Raw genomic sequence first — 25,934 nt, forward strand, 5'->3', positions numbered from 1 at the left:
TGAGGACTGCACACTTTGTATTCTGTGTTGTAATTGAAATCAATATATTTGAAAATGTAGAAAATATCCAAAAATATAGATGATCAATTTAAATTGGTATTCTATTATTGTTTAACAGTACAATTATTACTTCAATTAATCACAGCTATTTTTTAATCTAGTTATTTATTTTGCGTTAATCACCTGCATTAACTGCGATTACTTGACAGCCCTACTTTACATGTGATTTAGGTTTCTCCTGCGATGGATCCACCACTCTGGGCAGGAGTCAACACTTCTTTTTAATTCTGTGCCACTTCCTTACTCCTGCTTGATTTTGTGTGAGATCTTAACCAGAGCATCATGCTCGGAGTTCATCTTCAGTAGGTTATCTGCCATGATGGCTAAAACTTGTTCAGTGTCCCTGCAATTCCAGGATACTGGCTGCCATCTTATACGTGTGACCTACATTCTTTGTTCCTAGAAGTATGACTTTGCATTTGGCTTTGTTGAAAGGCAATGTTGTTCAAATGAGTACACTTTACCAAGTGATCCAGCTTGGTTTCTATGCCTACTTGTCCCCATCGTTATTTATTACTCCATTCACTTTTTGTGTCATCTGCAAATGTTACCAGCAATGATGATTTTATAGTTTCTTCCAGATCACTGATAAATATATTGAATAGCACTGGGCCAAAAACAGATTTCTGCAGAGCCCCACTCGAAAAATCCCATTGGATGATGGTTCTCCATTTTTGGATGATCTATCACTTAACTAGTTTTTAATCTGTTTAATTTGGGCTCCATTAATCTTGTATAGTGCTATTTTTTTAATAGAGTGACAACCTACTACAGTTATCTGTTAGCTCAAATGGGGGAAGTCTGTGCTGTGGATCTAAGAGCATGCTTCTGCTATGATTGGAGGTGGGATTACAGTGCATGTAGACGGAAGCCTGCACTGCTATTTTTAGTGAACCAGCTAGATTTAAGGTAGCTCAGCTTTGCTTAGAAGAGCTGCAAATCACCTCTGACTGCAGTGTGGACACCCTAAATGATGATGGCCCATGTGGGATCAGTATGGGTCCACTTGGTGGAATTTCTATTTTTTCAGTTTTCTTTTTTAAAATCTTAGAACACTGTATACAAGAAACTACATTCAAAGAACGTTATTAAGGTTGCAAATTCAAGCACTCAAAAGTGAGGAAAGGGCAGAATGAATTCAACTTGAATTCAGCCCCTTGAACATCCACGTTATGATATAGTCTTTCATTACATGATGCCATGCTATTTATTTCCACAGGACCCCTACCTCATTCAGTGTGTTGAACTGGGTGGCCAGTGCTCATTGAAGGGGTAGTTATTTAATATTTCTTTTTCTCCTCTTCCTTCAATGTATAGCTTAATAGCTTGTTTATTTCTGTGTTTAGATTTAAAATAATATGCCTCTCCAATGTTCTCTGTGCTGTAACATCCTTAATAACACAATGAATAATATCCCAGCAGTGTTAACGTTCTCATTTCAGCAGGAACTTAGCTAAATGGACACCTTAGCTGCCGAACGCCACCCAAAGACATCACCCCATCCAAATGCTGCTCTGAATTTAGAATGATGAATTTCCTCATGGGCTTATCTTCACAACACCCCTGAAGGGGCTCCATTAGGTCTGCAACTTTTGAGTGCTTGACATTGAAACCTTAACATTTTTTTTTAATATATAATCTAGCTTTTATTTTTTCCATGGCTGATGCATCCATAAAATCAGTATGTGCATTTAAAAAATAAGAAGACCGCTAGATGCAGTACAACAGCAAAAGCATTCCACAGAAAAATAACAAATAAAGAAAAATTAATAAAACACAAAATAATTACTCACTTAAAATGCACGATTCCTCAAAAATGCGTAAGCATTTGGTATAATCTAATGTGTTCCTTTATTTAAAAAAGCTTCTTAAAAGTATTACTGAGGAAGTCAGAATGAGTCACCATGAAGAACATCATTATAGGTATGTTTAGCTAAAGAGGTAGTGAGATACATTAGCTAGGTTATAGGTCTGGAGAAAAGGGACCTGGCTGGTTTTCCCAGCTGTACCATTGATTTCCTCTGTGACCTTGGGCCAAACATGTCATCTCTCAGCACCTCTTCTTCCCATCCTGCCCCTTAGCCGATCTATTTAGCTTTTAGGCTGTTTTGGGCTGGGACTGGGTCCTAGTAGGTCTTTGTGCAAAGACTAGGGGCCCTGATTCCTAGATTCCAAGGCCAGAAGGGACCACTGTGACCATCTTGTCTGACCACCCGTCTAACACGGCCATGGAACTCCCCTAATATAATCCCTAGCAGGCTCGAGGCACTGCTGCAGTATAAATAATTAGAAATACAAATTAACATTTACAGCTTGGGGGGAGGAAATAGATGCAGATCTCTTAAAACACTTGGGGCCCAATGGTCATTCTTTGCAGCACAGCATTTGGGTGAGCTATTTCTTGAAGAAAATGCTGTGTTTATTTTACAAGGTGGAGCAGTGACAACAAAGGTCTAATAAAAAGAAGCCCAACCATATCCAGAGTGCTTGTTATTCTCTCAAGGCTTGTGTAGATACACATACACCTAGATACAAGCTTTCTGTGCAGGCCCACCCTCCTTAAAATCTGATCCATGACCCAACAGCACTTGCCAGAACACTGCAGTAATGCCACTGGGTACTAGGGAATCCATCCTGCAAGATGCTGTTGGGGACCCTGAGCTCCTGTGCTCATTGTTTCAGGCTGCAAGAACCCCTGTGCCCATGTGGAATCTGCCCAGGGTGGAATGGGTCAGACAGGCACAGAGAGATGACATAGTTTGACCAAGGTCGTGCAGCAGGGTTGGGGCCATATCCCTGCAAATAATGACAGTCCTATCAACTACAATAGGAGATCTGTCTACGTAGTCCCCTTCACAGAGTCTGAGCCCTCACAGATAGTATTTAATGTCTGCATAGTAAAAGAGACTGCAGGACCAAACCCAAAGGTTTCCTAGATTCATAGATTCCGAGGCCAGAAGGGATCATCTTGTCTGACCTCTAGTCTAGCTCTTTTCTAGCTTCAACTTCCAGCTACTGGCACATGGGTCATTGTTGTCCAGTGTTATAGAGTGTGTGGCTTTTTGAAGAAGAGGAGACCAGCTGTGTTCTTACTGGGCCTTAATCAAGACTCTGAAAGTCAATAGGAGTCTTTCCACTGATTTGAATGGGCTTTGGATCATTGGTATGTCTAGTTCCTAAATAATACTCAGAAGGTGATTTTAGGTTCCTGTAACTCTTTTGCTAGCAGACTGACTGCTTGAAGGGTGTACTTATGTTCACAGAATACCCAGTTGGAGTGCACACTGCTTCCATCAAAGGACAGTGTGCAATTTGGGGTTTTTTTTAACCATGACGAGAGTTGCTAAATGTCATTGATTGACTCCACATTTGAAAGGGTAAGGTCGTGCAGACAGCAAGTTATCTGTGTACATAATAAATCACAAATAACACCCGGAGTTATCCTTTCTGCAGGATTTTAGAGCACGTAGACTTTATTTTCAAAGTATCAGCAGCCCAAGCACAAAGGCATGCCTTGTTTATTACAAGTTTACGCAAGTCAATGTAGGCTTTCATGTTTGAATGAGTAAGTGGTCCCAGCTACTGTCACGTTATCCCCCCCACCCCCTCCTCGACTCCCTGTAATCTGTTCTAATCTATAAATATACAGGGTGGTATAAAACCAAATAATTGGACTTCACAGCTACAAAGTTGGGATTTCCTCTTTAAATAAAAGTGCATTTTGATGGATTTGTGGTTTGTAGTTAAAACTGTCTCCAAATCATTAAATGCTGGGGCTAAAAATACATTGTAAAGCTCAGCAATCAGCTTTCAGCAGTCTCTCTCCTGCTACTCTGTCCGCTTTTATGTGTGGATGTTAAAGTAGCCAGTTCTTTGTTGAGAAAGGTGCCCGTTATAGGGGCTGACCATGTGACACAGAGTTTTCCACCCGTTCTCTGCAGATGCTGGGACTGTCTCTCTCGCTTGCATGGTACGGTCTGAGTTCATCTGGCATGAATGGTGGAGAGGACGACTTTGGTTTCACCAGTAACTTCTGGTAATATAAAACATGCCTGAAAATAGACACCTTTTGTATTCAGCCCAATTGACTTGTGGAGATCCAGGCAAGGCTGCTGCACGGTCTAAGCACTATCTTACCTGAGACAATCCTGGGACCCATCTTCCCACCATGAATATAAAGGATGCTGCCCCACAGCGATTCCACTGGATCCAATAAGAAATATGGTCTCCCAGGCAAACCCACCGGAATGCGTGCAGGTGCTATTAAAACCCAGGTGGTGATGACTTGTGGCTCTTAGCTTGGTAAATATAAACGACAACTCTGCCATATTTTGGATCTCATTAACTAAGTGTCCTTGTAGCCATGCAATTCTCGGGCCTGAAAGCCATCTGCACAGGCCCAGTGTAATCAGATCTTGGGTTCCCACGGAAAGATGCTGTGGAATTCCTTGCCAGGGGATGTTGTAAAGGCCAAAAGTATAAACTGGTTTAAAAAAGAATTAGATAAATTCAGGGAGGATAGGTTCATCAGTGGCTATTAGCTAGGATGGTCAGGGATGCAACCCCATGCTCTGACTGCCAGAAGCAAAACCTGGACAACAGGGGATGGATCACTCGATAATCGCCCTGTTCTGTTTGTTCCTTCTGAAGCATCTGGCATTGGCCACTGTCAGAAGACAGGATACTGGGCTAGATGGACCATAGGTCTGATCCAGTAGGACTGTTCTTGTGTTCTTAGCACCTGGACAGTTTACAAGAGTTGGAAAATTTCCTCATTTAGCTGTGCTATCCAGTCCATGGCAGCACGAAGACTAGCATGCAGATCTCATAAAATGGCTCCCAGTCTTTGGTTTGTGGCATAAATATTTGTATCTGTTCTAATAATATTTAAGAAGTCTCCAGGTGCTTGGGATTAAGTCCACAGGAGGCCATTTTCTTTGCCATGAGTACGCTGCTGAGAATAGCAATGAGGGTGCCAAGCCAAACGGTGCCCTTGGTTACAGCTATGCAACCCAATTCATCATTTGGCCCACTTCCCATTTACCTAATGAGTGGACTTTCTTCCAGCTGTGGAATCACTGGCTCCTTTTTACCTAGATATCAGTTTCGGGCCCGTCCTGTGATTTCAGTCTCTCCAGATCCAGCGCAGGGTCAGGTTCTGATTCTGTCACACTGGCGTAACTCAGAGGAATGCCGTCAGAGTTGGTGAAGTTGCTCCATAATTACTGTGATTGGGATAAAGAAAAGGAGTACTTGTGGCACCTTGGAGACGAACAAATTTATTTGAGCATAAGCTTTTGTGAGCTACAGCTCACTTCATCGTCCATAAATGTAGCAACTCTAAGGCCAGATGGTGTCACCTGCGTTTGGATCATGGGTATGTCTAGTTCCTGGAGAGTACTGAGAAGCGGGATGGTTTCGGTTCCTATATCTCTTTTCCTAGCAGGCCGGCTGCTTTAACATGGGTATGTTTGTAGTAATTGAATGCCCATTGGGAGGGCAGACTGCTCCCATCAAAGGCCAGTGGGAGGATTTTTGAGGGTGATGCAGAGCTGCACTGACCCCGGGGGAGTCCCAAGAGAGGCAGTGACTCAGACACACAGTTCCCCACCCCCCGACATTTCCCCTGCACCAAAAGGGGGTGGGCAGCTGCATTGCTGTACAGCCTATTTCTGTGACCTGTCTGGCAGGTCCAGCCAGCTCTGCAGGGCAGCAGGGTGACTGCGTCACCCCTTCTGTGTCCCTTTTGGGACAGGCTCACCCCTAAGGAGCAGCCCCTTTGGTGTCTGGGCTCAGAGATTGCTCATGTCCCATTACCTGCCTCATACTGGGCACAATCAGGGTGAGCTCAAATTAGTGGCAACTGAAGTGTGCCAGGACAATTTGCAGGTGGGGACCTGACACTGCTGTCTGGATCAGAGGCCTGCTCCATCTTGTTTTACCCAGTCTGCAAGCTGGGATTGTCTCTTTACTACACGCTTAGCTCAATGGCCATCTCCCTGACTGGGGCCAGGAGGTTCTCCTGTCATGTAAATAATTGATACTTATTCACTCTGTGCTCCAGACAAAACCAACCAGGCTTGTCCCTGGGCATGGCTGTGATATTTGGCCCCCACACTGATTTCACAGAAAACAAGAATCTCTCCGGAGAGGGAAGTCAGGTAAGATCGAGCCTCCTTTCCAGGAATTGTTCATTACAACTCTCATTGAGGGTGAACTTGCAGAGCATCCTCAGGCCCCCCATACACCAACGCCCCCCGTCTCCCCATTGCTCTCTCTGAACTCTGCTTTGTATCACGTGTCACCTTGGTGTTCGTGTCACCTGGCTTTGGGCCCCGCGACATAGGCACCAATGGTGATGCAGAAAGGCGGACCAGTGAGCTCCGCTTCCCTGCAACGGCTTATCCTCCCATTTCCTCCTGGCTTGCTTCTGAATTAAGGCTGCAGCAACAGTTGACATTGACTGTATCAGCAAAGATCTGGAACATGGCCAGCGTTAGTGGAAAGCTGAAGGAACATCAACTGGATCAGCTGTAATCAACCTCCAGCTTACCACATGTGTTAGAATACTAATCAGACGTGCCGGCTGGGGGTTATTAATAAGGCTGTGGAAGTGTGTGCTGTAAGTGCTGTGCTTCCATTATAAATATAGGTGCCTGTTTAATTTCAATGAGGGGTCTGAAAATTATATTCATTATTGACTGGGGAAGTAATGGAGATTAATTCCTGGATCATAATAGCCACAGGTTGTCAGTGCTTGTTGTGGGAAGAGTTCCACCTGTGAGGTGAAGATGCTTACAGAACAAAGATGCAGGATTTACTGGGCTTGAGACATTGTGCAGGAGAGCCTGATGTGAAAAAGTCGCTCTTCGATTGTTCCTGACATCTCTCACATAGCTGGTGAGCCCAGCCAGTCAGGCTTGGAATCAGCCGATCCCAAAAACGCTTTCAATCAAATAAAAAAGTGAAACTAAAGTCAAACACGCTGGCTTAACAATAAAGCCTGGAAGGTAACTCTCTGATGACACCAAAGCCATAAAAAATTCCGTTTCTCACTAGCTGGGAGTGAGTTTTGTCCTCTGTGTACAGTATGTGGGGGTGACAATAAAATTTACGGCCCGTGACTTGTCCATGACTTTTACTATAAACCCCCGACTAAAACTTGGGGTGGTGGGGTGGATTGGGAGGGCGGCCCTGGGGCGCATGGCCTGGGGGGGCACCACAGGTACTTGTGGGGGAGTCGCAACCTGCGGGGGGTGCCAGAGTTGCGGGTGGGGGGCTCCCTACCCAGCTTCTGGGAAGCGCTCACCCCAGCTCCTAGCTCCACGAGCTGCCTCCACTCTGGCCCAAGCCCTGGTTCTGCAGCTGCCATTGGCTGGGAACCAAGGCCAATGGGAGCTGCGGGGGTGGTGCCTGAGGGCAGAGGCAGCATGTTGCCCTTTTTGGGGAGCCCCCCCAAATGAGCACTGCCCTGCACCCCGGCCCTGAGCCCTGCCACACACACCCAAACTCCTGCTGCTGGGGGGTGGGGCGAGACTGCCCCAGCAGTGACCTGTACGCCTGGCCCCAGGGACTGCCTGAGCTGCTCAGGCGGTCCCCGGGCCAGGCACACCAGTTGCTGCAGAAGTCACAGAAAGTCACGGAATCCATGACTTCCGTGACCTCCGTGACAAACATGGATCCTTAGTATTAAATGTATAAATAAAACCCATTTAAATAATTACACTTGTACATCTACAAAGAGCTACCTTTCCCTTTACTCAGGTGTTACAAAGAAACTAATCAGTAAAACAGAATGGTAGAATATTGGTGCAAGCAGCCATTCTTATTACAGTTTCATCACTGTATGCAAACTCCCTACATACTTTTTTGCATATTTGCATACATTTAAAAATATGCTATCAAGGCTTCAGTATGTCCTATTAAAGCGTCAGTAACCCTTGTTTATCACTTGCCTCTTTTAAATAAGGCTTAGCATAGTTTAAAGCTATAATTTAAATGTCAAAAAGCAGATGCAGAAGCAAAGGGTTAGCACTGTAATAATCTGAGAGGTATATTCTTAAAAGCAGCAGCTTAATAGTGTCTTTTCCCTGGTGCATTAAATTCCATGATTGCCCACGTCTCCTTTGCAAGCCTAGCTATCTTTCATTATGTTGTCCTTTGCACAGCTGTTCCCCCATCATATATTCATATACTTCCATCCATTCCTCATGCACATGGGGAGTATGCTAGAAACCTAAGATTTTCCTCTTGAGACAGATAGTCTCCTGAAATTTATGGAGTAGCAAAGCTGGGTTAGTCACAAGCCACAGCTCTTTGGCATCAGCCAAATGGATCGGTTCCAGTGTAAACTAAGGCTGGTTTAGTGAAATCAACCATCTGTCCATGATGGATTTATGCACCTAAGTGGTGTGTTGCCATGCTGTGGCTATACTCTGCTTGACTCACAATTGTCTGTATGGAGAATAGGTTTCAGAGTAGCAGCCGTGTTAGTCTGTATTCGCAAAAAAGAAAAGGTGTACTTGTGGCTCCTTAGAGACTAACAAAGACTAACCTTAGAAACTATTTCGTGAAAGCTTATGCTCAAATAAATTTGTTAGTCTCTAAGGTGCCACAAGTACTCCTTTTCTTTTTCGTGTGGAGAATGCATCACTAGACACCAGATTTTTCTCCTCAGTTTGGGTCTTTACCCAAGTGGTAGCATCTCTCCCCCACTGCTAGCAAATGTTTAGGATGTGTATAATGTCATCATTATTAATTGCGTTACGGTAAAACCTACAGGTCCCATGAGAATGAGGCCCCATTCAGGGGTGCTGGAAGAATATTTATAGTGGCAGGTGGCTCAGGATGGAAATTATGGAAACCAGGCATTTGGTGTTGGGGAGCGAAGAGCCCCAGATGATGACACTCCCTGCCTTACATAATTTTTGCACATGGCGGGAGCCCTTTGTGTCCAAAGTTTAGTTCCCAGAACGGACTGTGGAAAAACTTATATCCTAGGATGGAGTCTAGAGACGTGCTCACATCACATGTCTTTGTAGAGTCATAGCAGCCATTACTCAGAGCCTGTCTGGAGCGTCCTCAGGAAGGCTACCCAGGTGGAAGATAAGCTTCTTCTAAGGCTTATTGTTTTCCTAATGGCTCATTCCCCACCCACTGTCTAGAATGAAAGCATCTTGTCTAGTGGGCGTTCCCCAGGTGTAAACACATTTGAAGTGCAGAGACATCGTCAATATTCATAACTTCAGATTCAAAAATGATACATGCATACAAATAGGATAATCATATTCAGCAAATCATAACCTTTCCAAAGACATGTTACATGACTTATCTTGCATAAAATACATCATAACTATGTCATAATCATATCATAATATCACTATAAAGAATATGGGGTGTAGTGTCATACTGATAACAAGAGTCTGCCCTGAAGTTTGGGCTCCGTTAGAAGACAAATGTACTTTTGTTCAAATTCATCTATTCGGGGACACGAGCCCTCTGAAATGTAATTGGATGTTCCTGTGAGTGATTGCAGGCAGGATATTCTCTTGCCTCTCTTCTTCCAAACTGTCGGCTGCTTTGCTGGCAGCTTTACGGCTGTAGTGAAGAATCAATTCCTGTCTTGGTTCCTTCATAAGAACTTATTCGCAGTATTCCAGATTGGCAAATTTCTAATCATCATTGACAGGGGGCTGCAACTCATTGCCCAGATGGTGTTAGTTACACATTCCACTTATTGTGAGGGCCTGGGAGCGATGATCATTCCAGTGGTGGTTATTAAAAGCACCATGTCCTTGACTCGTCTGCGAGACTTGACTCATGACTAAAAATCCCTAGGTTAGTCAGGGGGAACACGTTTCCTGAAAGGAAAGTGGCAATGCTTCTGAAGCAGGAAGAAGTCTTGCACTGACTTTGAATTATAGCAGTGGGCCTAGTAATCAATCATAACTGCTTAGCAGGCAAAGACTGCTGTTTGATACATAATCAAGCTCCTTCAACCCTGTAGCTATCCTCTGTTCACCAGGGGTTGTCAGCAGCAAATTATATCAAAGGCTGGGTAGCCTTGTAACAAGCCCCTGATGTGGAAGAGGCTGGGGAAAAGCAGAGCTATGTATTGAGAAAGTCTTAAGATGGTCAATTTTGTGCAACATTTCATTTGATCACCATAATTTGTTGCTGGTCTTTTGTTCGTTTCATATACTTTTTTTCAGGTTAGATTCAACCCCTCATTATTTTAGTCTTCTAAGCATGAACACACAACACTTAGGAAAACACTTATGAAGAGTTCTAGATACTGTCATGAGCCGATGACTCTGGATGGAGACGCATCAGTGTCCATCATCTTTTTCCCTTGGCTCAAAAACTCAAGGTCACACCAGTTAGTAGAATCAGGTGGCTTTCACTCCTTCTAATGGAAGATCATTTTTGATCAAGCACTCCATCTTGAGTTTAGGCATCCCAATCTTACTGAGATTGGAAGCATCTGTATGCTCTGGCCTATAGGTTAACACCAGTCAGAGAACTGCTCCATATAAAAATGGTTTGCAGCTTGTAATGAGAGTAACCGAAGGACAAATCATGGCGTGTAACAGCGATTGCATGCACAGAAATCTCTGGAAGATCTGAACCTGTGTTTGATATGCACTGTTTAATCAGTAGAGCGGCGCTCATCTGTGAAATGGTAGAATTGAGAGAATAATTTTGACTAGCTCTTTATTGTGGTTTAATGTTATGAAAGGAACATGCAGCCTATAATTCCCTCCTACACAGAACCAGTTCACTACACAACACAGCATCAGCCCCACTTAAACCCTCCAGATGGGAATATATGGGAATTAAGTTGTCCATAGGCCTTTTGTTGATCTCTGAATGGAGGGTGGGGTAGGAATTTCACGCAGATGGATGGAATTGACACTAGTCACATTTACAAAATCAGGGGGTTATATCTAACCACATTTATGAAATTAGAATGTACAGCTAGAGATAAAATTTCTAAATCTGTCAGATTGTCAGATGATGGCAAAAGGCTACCAAAAGTCATTGTTTTAGATTCCAGATCTTCATATTGGAGATCCACAAGAACACTCCACTCCAGTCTCCTGAAAGTCTGACAGGAACCAATCTGTAATCAAGGTATCTGTGAAATAATGTTTCTAGCGGCACACGTAAGATTTTTGTAATAGAGAGATTCCTACCAAAAATGTATTTGCATAGATGTCCACAGAAGCTGAAGAGCTAGGTCAAGTGGAGGTCTGGTGAATGTGGTTGGAGAACTGGATTTTGAATTGTTGAACAAGAGGATAACGCCACCAGATACGTACGTAGGTAGTTGGCTTACTCCTGAAGTCTGCTGCACATATATTTTTACCCACCCTAAGCAGGGGGAGTGGTATGTTCCATGGAATAAGTGGGCATAAACATTCCTGTTTAAAAAAACAACAACAAAAATTCCAGACCCTTTGGATTGATCTCCACATATACCTTCAGTCACGCCTCTTCTACACAGTATTGATACAGTTACACTAAAATCTATGGCTAGATTTTGAACTGAGGACACAAGAAGCCCACATGCAATATGGGTGGGGACTGATTGCATAGGAAACCCCCTTATTTATATTCAAATGAATTTTTGCAAATGGAAACCAGTAACTCGGCATGATGCAGAAATGTGTTTTTGCAGAAGCGAGCCTTTTTGTGAGTGCAGCCATTAAAAATATGACTCAGTGTTTTAACAAATATATCTTCCAGCGATGTGCAGACTAACAGAACTCTTGATATTAACTATTTTATGCACTTACTGCTCCACTGAGCTTATTTTATGCAGTTATTTTCCCATAAAAACATTTTTGACTGAGTGTTGGGCTTGTAATCCTTTGATGACATCTTTTAATAACCCAGGTTTAGAGCTTTGCATTGACTCTAGTTTGAAATGATAATGATTCTTCCCAAACATACTTTGTATACCAAAGAGCTTGCAAAGTAGTTATTTTACATTTAAAAGTGCTGTTTTTACTGGAGGGAAAAAACCCTGAAATGCTACCTACTGCAGGTCTTTTTTGTCTGTCCTTGATTTGCCCTCAAGCGTTAGTGAAAAATATTGTCAGTCCCACTGCATGGAGATTGTTTGGGGGAAATAAATGTTTCATCTGTGGAGCTATGTTCCCATTCGATACACCTTTCAGTCTATAAACTGCTGAAGAAAGAAATAGGGACATTTTTTGTTTCAGTTCCAAACCACAGCGAACACCTGTTTTTAACATGATAGCTAGTGATACAAAACTGGAGATGTCCCTTGATGTTCACGTACGAAAGGCTTCATAGAATCTTTTGCGTGCCTGAGCTATAGGTGCACACAAAGGCAAGCGCCATCGTTCACAAAACCTACATACTGGGATCTGAAGAGAGGAGAAAGAGAACTGTCCCGGCCCATGACTCACTTGGCTCTGCTAACCCACATCTCCATCAGCATCATTTTCACAGACAAAAGGATATACAGAGTGCATTTCTACTCAGCGAAGCCACTCAGTCATCTGACTCACCGGGTCTGACCCCTGTGTGTTCACAGATCTGCTCATGACCTCTTCGCTCCTTTTTACTGCTGTTGGCACATGCCCGGTCAATATTGGAGAACTGAAGTTTGCGCCTCACTAAGAATTGTTTGCTAAATTCCAATCAGTTAATCCTGTGCTAACCTATAGAACATCATGGGGCTATACTGGTGGGACGGGGCACTGAGGGCTTTAGCTTTCAGTATTAAGGATCATGGGTGAGAAGGAAAGAACCCAGCTCTCAGAGCTCAGGTATAGTTTGCAGGGATGCTAATTAAAGGAGAAACGTGGAAATCAGTGAGTAACAGTGCACCCGGTACCATTAATTGCCATCATAGGAGATCTGCATTTCAGGCCTAATCCAAAATCAATGACGAGCAATTGAAACATTTCCATTGTCTTCAGTGGGCTTTGGATCAGGGCCTTCACATGTAAAGCAGTGGTTCTCAACCTGTTTACCATTGTGGGCTGCATATGCAGCTCTGTGTGTTATGTGGGCTGCATCCACCCAACATACAGAGCTGCATATGCAGCCCACAGTGGTAAACAGGTTGAGAACCACTGCTTTACATGTGAAGGCCCTGATCCAAAGCCCACTGAAGACAATGGAAATGTTTCAATTGCTCGTCATTGATTTTGGATTAGGCCTGAAATGCAGATCTCCTGTGACGGTAATTAATGATACCAGGTGCACTGTTATTCACTGATTTTCATGTTATATATACTACCTGACTGGACCTAATGATGTCACATAGGCCGCAGCCGTGTGCTAATTGGGCTGCAGGTTGAGAACCACTGGTGTAAAGTATATCAAGCCTGGGTAATAATATGCGTTAGGATGTGGCGTCAACATGGTGTTCTCTCCATTGAGGATTATGGCAATTTTTAGATATAGTGGGATCAGTCCCAAAGTCTGGCTAAATTCTAATTGGGATAATTACGTTCTGCCCAGCTAAATTCCTCCTGTAGCTTTTGATGGATCTAGGGGCCAATTTGAGACTCTTTAAAGGGTGGGCCTGATTTTCAGAGGTCAGGCTTACAGAACCTTCTTCAACTCAAACTCTTTTAAGGTATCTCAACTTGGGTACCCAAAATCATTAGTCCCTTTTAAAATACTTGGCCAGTATCTTTCACTTCCTGTCCTCAGTTGCTATGTAGCATTTTTGATGTTTTGTAGAGCCTCTGTTGAGTGTTTTACTCCAGAGATGGTTTCATGTCAGCAACAGGATGTGTTGAACGATATAGTGAACCCCTAACCTCTTTGAAGTCTATGGCAACTCCCATCCCTTCATTCCCATTGATTTCATCCCTGGGGTTTTGGAATCTTTGTGGATAAGAGACTTGAAACTAATAAATACAAGGGGAGTGAGATCTTTTGTTAAAATGCGATGGTCACATAACCACCACCCTATATCGGAAACCTACTGACCGCTATTCCTACCTACATGCCTCTAGCTTTCATCCAGATCATACCACTCGATCCATTGTCTACAGCCAAGCGCTACGATATAACCGCATTTGCTCCAACCCCTCAGACAGAGACAAACACCTACAAGATCTCTATCATGCATTCCTACAACTACAATACCCACCTGCTGAAGTGAAGAAACAGATTGACAGAGCCAGAAGAGTACCCAGAAGTCACCTACTACAGGACAGGCCCAACAAAGAAAACAACAGAACGCCACTAGCCATCACCTTCAGCCCCCAACTAAAACCTCTCCAACGCATCATCAAGGATCTACAACCTATCCTGAAGGACGAGCCATCACTCTCACAGATCTTGGGAGACAGACCAGTCCTTGCTTACAGACAGCCCCCCAATCTGAAGCAAATACTCACCTGCAACCACACACCACACAACAGAACCACCAACCCAGGAACCTATCCTTGCAACAAAGCCCGTTGCCAACTCTGTCCACATATCTATTCAGGGGATACCATCATAGGACCTAATCACATCAGCCACACTATCAGAGGCTTGTTCACCTGCGCATCTACCAATGTGATATATGCCATCATGTGCCAGCAATGCCCCTCTGCCATGTACATTGGCCAAACTGGACAGTCTCTACATAAAAGAATGAATGGACACAAATCAGACGTCAGGAATTATAACATTCAAAAACTGGTTGGAGAACACTTCAATCTCTCTGGTCACTCGATCACAGACCTAAGAGTGGCTATACTTCAACAAAAAAGCTTCAAAAACAGACTCCAACGAGAAATTGCTGAATTGGAATTAATTTGCAAACTGGATACAATTAACTTAGGCTTGAATAGAGACTGGGAATGGATGAGTCATTACACAAAGTAAAACTATTTCCCCATGGTATTTCTCCCTCCCACCCCACCCCCCACTGTTCCTCTGATATTCTTGTTAACTGCTGGAATTAGCCTACCTTGCTTGTCACCATGAAAGGTTTTCCTCCTTCCCGCCCTGCTGTTGGTGATGGCTCATCTTAAGTGATCACTCTCCTTACAGTGTGTCTGATAAACCCATTGTTTCATGTTCTCTGTGTGTGTGTATATAAATCTCTCCTCTGTTTTTTCCACCAAATGCATCCGATGAAGTGAGCTGTAGCTCATGAAAGCTTATGCTCTAATAAATTTGTTAGTCTCTAAGGTGCCACAAGTACTCCTTTTCTTTTTGCGAATACAGACTAACACGGCTGCTACTCTGAAACCTGTCATTAATGAAGCTGTCTCTGATGATTTGTATTCAAATGCTGCCTCTTTTGTGTGGATTACTTTCTGTCTCCCATCCCAGGGTCATTCACAAGTCAGCACCAGACAGGCAGGCTGATTATAGTCTGAAAAGCATACTGATATTTGGTGCATTCACTGAGTAGTAGTGATGCTGAGAACTAAATACAGGACTTATCCATGGATTTGTTGGTTTGTGGTTTTGGAAATTCCTGTTATTTTTTGATGCAGTAGGAATAGAATGGAATCCATGGCTTGATTTGCCTGGATTAGCACAACCATTCAATTCAGTTGTTGTTGTTGGTTTTTGTTTTTGTTCTGTTCTTCTCCCCTATGATGCTAACTGATTAGAACTAAAAACAAGACCAAAATTTGCTGCCATGGTTTTTGTTTGTTGTTTAAAAAGGGCAGTCTGTGCTGGAAATCAAAATCCTGGCATGCTGTTGATCTCAACTCTTGCCCAGGATAGTTACAAAGTGCGTAATAATATCCCTTGATGCTATTCCAAACTGGAGTCTAGTTTCATAAACCAAAGATGACTTTTCATCACCACCCAGTGACACTAGCATTTGGAACCAGTGGCGAACATCCATTTGTTCTGGTATTGTTCTGCTGATGTAGTAGCAAATGCTGCTTTATTTCCTTGTGGCTGACAAAGAAAACAAAGCATGTAGAAATGCTGATCCCATTAGCCCACTGCTACCTAAGCTCATCCTGGGACTGGAGTTAACTTGTCAGTGTTACCAAGGCTTTGATAGACTCCGTACATAAAGAAGGATATAGTAAATACTTACAGTTCTTAAAGGGGAAAACCTGATGACCCAAACATACCAGTTCAGTACATCTATCTTGTCCTCATCACTACCAAGCCAAGCACCTCACTATTATTGTTGGATTTTATCCTCTCAATATCCCCGTAGGACAAGATCCCCATTTTGCAGAGGGTGAACTGACCCATGGTAGGACGCAGAGTCAGCAGCTGAGCTAGGAATTAAGCCCCCATCCCCTAAATCACAGACCAGTACTCTACCCACTAGTCCAGCCTTCATCCCACAGCTCTCCGATGGAGAATGGGAGTTGTGGGATCTTTCTAACATTACAGCACAATCCTGAAGGGGCGTCGGGGTGATTTCCCTGTCTCTGAGAGGATTCACTCCCTCTCCGCATGATGCTGTCCCTGCGAGAGATGATGTGTGCCGGGAGCTCGTAAATACACCTCTGAAGAGCAAAGGTTTTGCCTTTGAAATGGCTCAGGCAGCTCCCAAATCAGAGGTACTTTCCAAAGCTTCCTAAAGGAGGTTACCCCTGGCTCCCACCCCCTCCCCAGGCTGAGCACTGTGTTTTCCTAGCTGTGCACACAGCGTGTTTTTCAAAGTAAGTTCCTTTGCAGGACAGCACACAGAGCATGCTTTTTGGCCTGCTCCCGTGGTACCCATCCATGAACACTGTGTACCAAGGGAAAAGATTCCCTTGGCTCTCCTCCCTGCAAATAGACGCCTCCCTTGTACATATGCGTGGGGTGTATCACAGGCCAAAAAGGGATGTTTGTTAGTAGGAGCCCCTTGTTTAGTGATAGCAAATCACAGCATCTTTCTCTATCTTTACGGGATGATTTCTGGCTGTTACAAATCTCTAAGGAGAGATGGCCTGGGGAGAGGAGTCAGAAAAGAGGCCTGTAAGATTGGGATCAACCAGTATTTGTGGAGCAAAATTCTCCTTGAAGTTTGTCACCCTTCCTTTTAGCTAGACCAATACTCTGAATCACAGCAGGTGAAATCCTGGTGCCTTGATGTCAATAGGAATTTTGCCATTGACTCCAGTGGAGTCCAGATTTCACCCCACAGGTTTACAATTTCAGGGGACCACGCACATGTTCATATTTCCTCTCCTCAAACTCCTCTGCCAGTTCTAAGTGCCAATATTAACCCTTCCGCATCCAGGCAATTGTTATTCCATAGCATGCCTGCTGCTGTTTATTTAGTTATTTTGGCCAGTTTTATCAAATTACCACTGGCTCAGAATTCAGAAGTTCTCAGTCATGTTCTAAATAAAGTCACCAACATTCCCTGCCATGTTGGCTAGTTTACAACCCCCCCCCCCAACTCAACCAAGTTCTTAATATAAAACTCTCTTCCTGAGTCTCCCTTGTTTGCTGGGATGCACTCACATTTGTTTTAATGGAGCTGTTAATGAAATGTCAGCTGTCTCATAGAACGCTTTTCCACCTCTAGGTTTCTGCAGTTAGTTCTGGCCTGGATAGGGGGAAGAGCTTCTGATTTTGGATTGTAGGATGCTTTCCTTTGTAATATCTTTCTTAACTATCTTTGCAAAAATACACATAAAGGTTATCACGGCATGTTTTTTACTTGTAATTGTTATATCCTCTTTCAGGATGTCTTGGTCAGGAGCGGCTAGTTACTTTACAGGCATTTGTGCTCTTAGAGAGAGAACTATCGATAGTGGGGTTTTGAAGGGAGTGTATTTATTGTACAGTTAGCTGCATTGTAAATATCTCTTTCTGGGGCTTCTTTTTTAAGTTGAGCTTGAACTTTTGAACTGAAGGTCTTGGCTATGGGAGAAGTAGAGAGCGAGTCGCAAAATGCGAGTCGCATGTGAAGCCTTTGGAAGAGAACCCAGTTCTGCGGATTGAAGTGGCAATGGGAGTGTTTTCAGGATCTAAAGTTTAGAAACGAGTTAGTATTTATGGCCTAGGGAATGGAGATTACACATAATAATGGGACTTTCTGTCTGTCAAATGCAGCTCTTCAATTGAAGCAGGCGAAGTATTTGGGGAATGACTTTCAGGTGGGGCACCGATTAATTTGATAACAATGCTTTGCTCTTGTATAGTGCTTTTCATCTGTAGGTTTCAAAGCATTTTACAACGGAAAGTCAGTATCACTGTCCTCATCTTACAGATGGGGAAACTGAGGCACAGAGCAGTGACGTGACTGGCCCAAGGTCACAGAGGACATTAGTGGCAAAGCTGGGAATAGAACTCAGGTCTCTTGATTCCCAGCCAAGAACTGTCTGACATTGTCTTCCTTAATGTCATCAAGATTGGACAGTTTCATATGTAACTGTTACAGGGTGTACCAGAGCCTCTGAGGCATCCTGCTGGAGGCCTTGGGGTTCTGCCACATCCTGCCACAGAAAAGGGCAGTGGAGAGGGTCCTCCAAGTTCCTTGCTGAGGCTGGAGAAGCGTGTATGGTGTGTGACTGGCTGCAGGAGCTACAGGACCCTGGATAGAGCAAAGCTAGCAGAAGCCGGGCGGGGCAGGGAATGCGAGAAGGAGCTGTGGGCTGGTTGCTGGGACTCCATCAGGACAAGGCCCGGAGGTAAGGGTGAAGAGGGTGGAGGGCCTCAGGGAAGTGGTGCAAGGAATCAGAGCAGCGGTGCAGTTTAGATAAAGGGACATGGTGGATGGCTGCTATCTACAGAGTCCCTGGGCTGGGATCCAGAGTTGTGGATGGGCTTGGGTCCCTCCCATCCCCCATTAGCCTGGACTTTGAGGCACCCCAGAAGGGGAACTAGACTCTTTAGTGGCCCAGCAGGAAAGCTAGGGCCTGAAACGCCCAGAGAGGGCAAGAACATTGCCTCCAGAGGAAAGCCCTAGAGTACGGCTCAATACCAGGGCTGAGACCATTGATGGACTAAGGGACTAATTAAGGACCTAAGGCCAAGGACGGGCTACAGGGAGAGAAAGTGCAGGCCCCCACACACTCAAACAAGGGGCGCTTGTGAGATGGGAGTGCGTCCCAGTACAATAACCTACCTCTGACGTTGATATCTCGGCCGAAGTGGAAACCTTCTACTATCACAAATGGAAAATTCACTTTTTGACATGGATTGTAGGATGTGCAAGTCTGAAATATAGACCAGCACTGGTAAAATCCCTAAAGAGAGACTTCTCAGAACAGCTTGTTTAAGGTGAAATCCAGGCTCCACAGAAGTCAACTGCAAAACTCCCAGATTTCACCCCAGAACTTTCCCTCTGATAGGAGATTGCGTGGAATGGCTGAAGGGCAGTGGAGATGGGGAAAGGGCAAACTCTGTCAATTGGGTTCAGCCAGACAGAAGAACAGACTTAGGTGCAGTAGAGCTTGTCTTCATCTTAGGGTTTTCTATGGCCTCCATCGCTGTAGGAGCTTAAGTACGTGTAACCCTAGTAGACTGGGGTGCAACTAAAAGGGAACATTTGGTGGCAAAGCAAACTATGATCCAATAGCGATGATGCATCCGATGAAGTGAGCTTTAGCTCACGAAAGCTTATGCTCAAATAAATTTGTTAGTCTCTAAGGTGCCACAAGTACTCCTTTTCTTTTTTGAAATGAAAATATTTCATTTATTTCTAAATTGCTTAAGGGAAACACATGCCATTCTCCAACTGCAAGGGAAAGAAAGGAGCTCCCAGAGCACAAAAGCACCTAGCATATAACAGCGTCAGACGCAATGGAAGAAGACACTCACTGATAATTGCTATAATAGTCTTTTGAAAAAATGGACTTTGTAACAATGTGCGCAGTGGAAAATCCCCTGTGTGCAGGTGTTTTCTGAAACAATAGCTTAACTGGAGTGCTGAAAAATGAGTGATAAAATGTATGTCGTGTATGGAATGGAGGAAATCAGTAATGTAAAGAAGTGCTACCTAATACTTCACGAAATTAGTGAAACCATTTTTTTCCCCGAGGTTCCTCTGTTTCTGTTTGACTCTTTGCTAGGAAAGAGAGGGAGTTTGTGTTCCTTCTCTAGATCAGTATTTTTTTTTAAATCTCAAAATTTATATATTTGCATTTTTACCTCCAACGGCATAATCTGTCATCTTCCTCTGAAGGATGCGTTTCTATGCCATACTTTCCCTACACATCTGCTGGATGTTTTTTACTTGACTTCTCTTGATTTTAATGACTGTTAGACTCCTACGTTTCAGTCAGATTCTGTTATCTGTAAAACTCAGCTGCAGGAATGATTTCAGCAGATAGGCTGGGGTTTTTCATATATAAAATCCCTTTCTAGATTTCTTCGACATGTACACTAAGTCCTGCTCCAAACACATTGGCACCCAGCTTTGATGGTTCCTCAGCCTGACAAGTAGACAGCAGACTCATGGTAGGGAAATATGTGTTGATGTTTGAACTTTGTTGACAGATCTGTGAGTATCTCACTTCTGAATTCAGGCTGCTCTGGGTTCTCAGGTTAATTATTTTCCCTTATGATAGATGGTGTTAAAATTCTTTCTTTAATGAAAGGGGAATAAAAATATATTGTCAGTTTGACAGAATGAGTGGGGAAGGAACTTTTCAATGCACTTTTGTGGTATACCTTGGCTGCAAAGTAACAGTATAAAGAGAGGTCAAACTAGTCTGACCTAGGTGCCTAAAGTTAAATGTCTAAATCGATATTTAGGGACCTAATTGGAACTGGCCTCAGGTGAGGAGCAACCACCCAGGATCTAGAGGGGCTATACTATCTATACACTTGGTATGTCTGGATTAACATAATGGGGAATGAGGCCCACTGAATCCATGTGCTGCATATAATAGACACTATTATATATTATAAATCACCTGCCGGGTTCTGAGAGCAGAACCCATGTCCTTCAAATTTAACCAACAAGCCTCTGTCTCTTAAGGTGAGGGGGAAACACGTGTAAGTGGTAACTCCTATATCCTTTTGGCTAGCCACTAGACATTATGCCTGTGCAAACACCAGCACTGTCCAGCAGGCAGGACAAGGATAAAACCATGGGCCCCCTTTTCTGCACGAGCTGGGCCTGTCAACTGGGACTGTCAATAGCAATATCTATTGCTCTTTCCCTTTATGTTTGCAGCCAGTTAAGTAAATTTCCAAGAGATGACTTGTGTATTTGAAACATGGCTGCCCCTGCATGGGAGTATAAGAGAGGGGACGGAGCTCTCTTTTCTAGCACTCCTACCCAAGGTGTGAATCCCAAAGGATGTCTCGTTTGCACAGATGCTCCTTTACCCCTGCAGGCTGTCGGACCGTGTGCCATCTTGGAAGTTTTCTGGTGCCTACCAGAAGGCCTCTGAAAATTCAATTACATCGGAGTGGGTACCTGACACTCCCTGACCATCAGAAGAAGAAGGGAGGGAGCCAGATGTACCCTTCTTGAGGATGGAGCAGAGGGAGAGGTTGTAAATGATAGATGACCTCCTTTGAACTTTCAAAACTCTTCACTGGTGAGGTGAATGTGTCCAATGGCTCATGGCTGTGAGGTCAGAAAAGAGGGAAGAATCACAACTGTACAACCCCCCGCCCCCCCGGCACACACACAGACACCATCCAATCTCTGGAACTATTTTGGTGATCCTGGGTTGGATTTTGGTTTTGCAAGAAACATGAAATCAGGTTGGTGGCTTCATGCTGTGGTTATGGTCAGCCTGGATTCATGTTGTGAATATTTCCCACAGCTCTAATAATTTCATTCTTCTCACCCACCATTCCCATAGCTTTAATTGGATAGGTTATTCTTTGCTTCTAATAGACTAAGCACAGGGCTGAGAACTAGAGACCTGGAGTCTATTCCTGATTCTGCCACTGGCTCTATATGTGGGCAAATCTTCTGTGCCTTGGCAACCCCAGCTGTAAAATGGAAATGACATGTTTACTTGTAATATTATTCAGCCACTAAATGTCTCTGGGAACTGAAGTGTGTTCCAGACAGAATGTGCTCATTGGTAAACAAAGAAGACAAAGCAGAAACTTGAGCTGTTTGGAAGCGTATTTGATTCTGGCTGTAGCGGTTTTCTTCGATAAATGCCTCCTGTCTATTTTGCTCTGTGATTCCATTTATTGTTGATTATGTTCTCAGATTTACCCTTGAAACAACACTTCTATTGTTATCCTAGATGTAATTGTCTATTAGCATCTTTTCACTGGCATTGCTATAAAGTCATATAGTACAGTTTCATTTCTTTTCTTAGAGTGTTGCATACATGCACAGCTAGACTACAAATCAGAGTGTATTAAAGGAGCCTGAGAAGATGTATTTTATTTCTACATTTCTTTGACTAATTGAAAGATGGCTAGAGCCTTAGCATTCGGGTGAAATGGTGCATTATGCAGTGCTGTAGGGAATCTACTGTACAAGAGACTGACATCAATAATTTCAACATTATGCTGTCATCTTTTCAGGAAACCACTGAACTGTAGATTTAGATTAGCATTTGCAGCTGAAGTATTGTTAAGTGTAGACCTTGATACAGACAAAGATAGATTTACTAGGTCCACAGCGTGAGGCAACTCTTCATAAGTGATTCATATAATTGGCACTTGAAAGGAAGAATTCATGTCAGTTAGTACAACAGTCAGTTTAATTGATGGGATCAAGAAAGCCTTGAGTCCAGCTTCAAAGAAGACAGCCCCATTGAAATCAATAACAGGGAAAACAATCAATGACCGCACCAAGCAGATGGATCGCTAGGTAGAACACTACTCTGAGCTTTACTCTCATGAAAATATTGTTAGGGACCCAGTTATCAACACCATCAAAAGCCTGCCTTTTATGAACCAACTCGATGATGAACAGACTGTCGAGGAACTTAGCCTTGCCATAGATGGCCTCTCCAATGGAAAGGCCCCCGGAAAAGACTGCATACTGTCCGAGGTCATAACATGCGGAAACCCTATTGTACTGCAACATTGTCACAAGTTGCTCTGTGCTGGAAAGAAGGCGAAGTACCATAAGAAATGAGAGATGCCAATATCATCACTCTCTATAAAAAAAACAAGGGTGACAGAAGCAACTGTAACAACTCTCATGGCAATTCCCTTCTTAGTATTATGGGAAAAGCCTTTGCTCAAGTTGTCCTGAACAGACTTCAGACCCTTGCGGGCAGAATCTATCCTGAATCACAGTGCAGCTTCAGAGCTGAAAGGTCTGCTATCAACATGATCTTCTCGTTGAGATAACTACAAGAGAAATGCAGAGAACAAAAAAAGCCCCTCTACAAAGCCTTCATCGATCTCACAAAGGCTTTTGACTTTGTCAGTAGAAGTGGACTATTTGTGCTTCTAGAAAAGATTGGATGTCCCCCCAAGCTCTTAACCATGATTTGATCCTTCCATGAAAACATGTACGGCATGGTCAAATATGACGGCTCAGTGTCTGAGGCTTTCCAGATTCATAGCAGAGTTAAGCAAGGTTGTGTACTTGCCCCAACTCTGTTTGGGATCTTCTCCTCCCTGCTACTGAAAGAAGCTTTTGGTTCCTCAATTGAGGGAATCTACTTGCACACAAGAGCTGATGTTAAACTGTTCAGTCTTGCAAGACTCAGATCTAAAACCAAAACTCGGGAGGCCCTTATCCAACACCTCCTCTTTGCTGATGATGCAGCAGGGACAACCACACAGAAGCTCATCTTCAGAGCCTAATGGACAGTTTTTCCAAAGTTTTGCCAAGACTTTGGGCTTACCATAAGCCTAAAAAAGATGAACCTAATGTGCCAGGGAGTTGAGGAAGCACCCTCCATCAAGATCAACAACTATGAACGTGAAGTGGTGAACAAGTTCACATACCTGGGGCCCGCTATCGCATTCAATCTTTCACTTGAAACAGAACTCAAGATCTGCATTGGAAAAGCTGCCACAACATCTTAAGTGAACAAGAGGGTCTGGCAGAACAACTAACAGACAGAACACACAAAGCTCTTTGTGTATTGTGCATGTGTCATCAGCACACTTCTGTATGGAAGGGAGACATGGACCTTATACTCTTATCAGGAAAAGAGGCTCAACAGCTTTCATATGTGTTGCCTTCGTCAAATCTTTGGAATCTCTTGGAGGGACAGAGTCACCAACACTGAGGTGCTCAAACGGGCCACCATACCCAGCACGCAAACACTCCTCAAACAGTGACACCTCCACTGGCTTGGGCATGTGTGCCAAATGAATGATGGGCGCATCCCAAAGGATATCCTCTATGGCAAATTGGCATCTGGAAAGAGACCCAAAGTATGCTCAACATTGCGTTTCAAGGATGTGTGCAAGTGAGACCTCAAAGAAATGGATGTGGACAAATGGGAACATCACACTCAAGACCAGAGCCTTTGGAAACAAGAGCTTAACAAAGGTCTCCTGAGTTATGAGAGGAAGCCATCCAGCTTAGCAGAGGAGAAAAGAGCTCACAGAAGGAAGAACCCAAAGGGTCGAAACATCACCTTTAAATGTGACAGATGCGGCAGAGATTGTCTCTCTTGAGTGGGTCTCTTCAGCTACTTTCGTGGCTGCCATAAAACCGAGTAAATTCTTTACTTCTCGGGGGTGCATACCCATGTCTCTTGAGACTGAAGGATGCCTACTTACTCTACTACTGTTCAATTGATGTTTCTAGATTCTTTTATCTCTCTCTGTACTTCTCTGTACAGATCTGCAAGTGACATGCACTTTTTATGACTATCTTGAAGGTTTGTGGTTATTAAGGTCCTGGACAGAATGGAAGGATTCCCATTGCTCACTATGTACTTGCTTAGTGGCTGAAAAGTCACATGGCCTTTATGTTTTAAAAGAACTGGCCAAGTTGATTTTTCTATAAGTCTTGGAATGATGGGAAAATTTCAGAAGACTGGAAGAAAACTAATGTTGTGCCAATATTTTAAAAAGCATAAATGAGATGACCTGAATAATTGTAGGCATGTCAATCTGACATCAGTTCCCAGCAAGATAAAGGAGTGGCTGATAAGGGACTCAATTAATAAATAATTAAAGGAGAATAATATAGTTCATGTTGATCAATATGGGTTTGTGGAAAACAGATCCTGTCAAACTAACTTGATATATTTTAAATGAGATTACATATTTGGTTGATAAAGGTAATAGTGTTGTTGTAATAGACTTCTGTAAGACATTTGACTTGGTACCACATGACACTTTGATTACAAGACTAGATTGATATAAAATTAACATGGTACACTTTAAATGGATTACAAGCTGACTAATTGATAGGTCTCAAAAAGAAATTTAAAGTGGAATCACTATCAAGTGGATGTGTTTGTACCAGGATCCCACAGGGATCTGTTCTTGGCTCTACACTATTCAACATTTTTATCAGTTTTACCTGGAAGAAAACAAAATCATCACTGATAAAGTTTGCAGATGACCCAATAGTTGTGGGATTTGTGAATAAGGAAGAGGAGAGGTCACTGATTCAGAGGTAGCTGGATTGCTTGGTAAACTGGGCGCAAGGAAACAATATGCATTTTAATACAGCTAAATGTACACATATAGAAATGAAAAATGTGGGCCATGCTTATAAGATGGAGGACTCTATCCTGGGAAGCAGAGACTTTGAAAAAGATTTGGGCATCGTGGTTGATAATCAGTTGAACATGAGCTCCCAATGCAACACTCCGACCAAAAGAGCTAATGCTGTCCTTGGACGAATAAACAGGGGAATCTCAAGTAGAGCAGAGAGGTTATTTTACCTCTTTATTTTGCACTGGTGAGACCACTGCTGGAATCCTGTATCCAAAATTCAAGAAGGATGTTGATAAACTGGGGAGAGTTCAGAGAAAAGCCATGAGAATGATTAAAGGACTAGAAACTTGCCTGATAGTGATAGACTCAAAGAGATCAATTTACTTAGCTTAACGGAGAGAAGG

The 25,934-nt window shown here is 43.4% G+C and overlaps 1 protein-coding gene and 1 long non-coding RNA gene across 3 annotated transcripts in view; one reads left to right on the forward strand and one right to left on the reverse strand.

Moving 5' to 3' along the window:
- Positions 1 to 25,934, forward strand: part of MDGA2 (MAM domain containing glycosylphosphatidylinositol anchor 2) — a 660,176-nt gene that overhangs the window by 68,471 nt on the left and 565,771 nt on the right. The gene's annotated exons all lie outside the window — the stretch shown is intronic.
- Positions 267 to 24,254, reverse strand: LOC122460620. Its single transcript, XR_006282045.1, has 3 exons — positions 24,073 to 24,254; positions 5,047 to 5,052; positions 267 to 277 (listed from the first exon to the last, which is right to left on the reverse strand). It is a non-coding gene; the product is annotated as an uncharacterized LOC122460620 (long non-coding RNA).

The sequence above is a fragment of the Dermochelys coriacea genome, chromosome 6 (genome assembly GCF_009764565.3).
Source record: "Dermochelys coriacea isolate rDerCor1 chromosome 6, rDerCor1.pri.v4, whole genome shotgun sequence".
Lineage (NCBI taxonomy): Eukaryota > Metazoa > Chordata > Testudines > Dermochelyidae > Dermochelys > Dermochelys coriacea.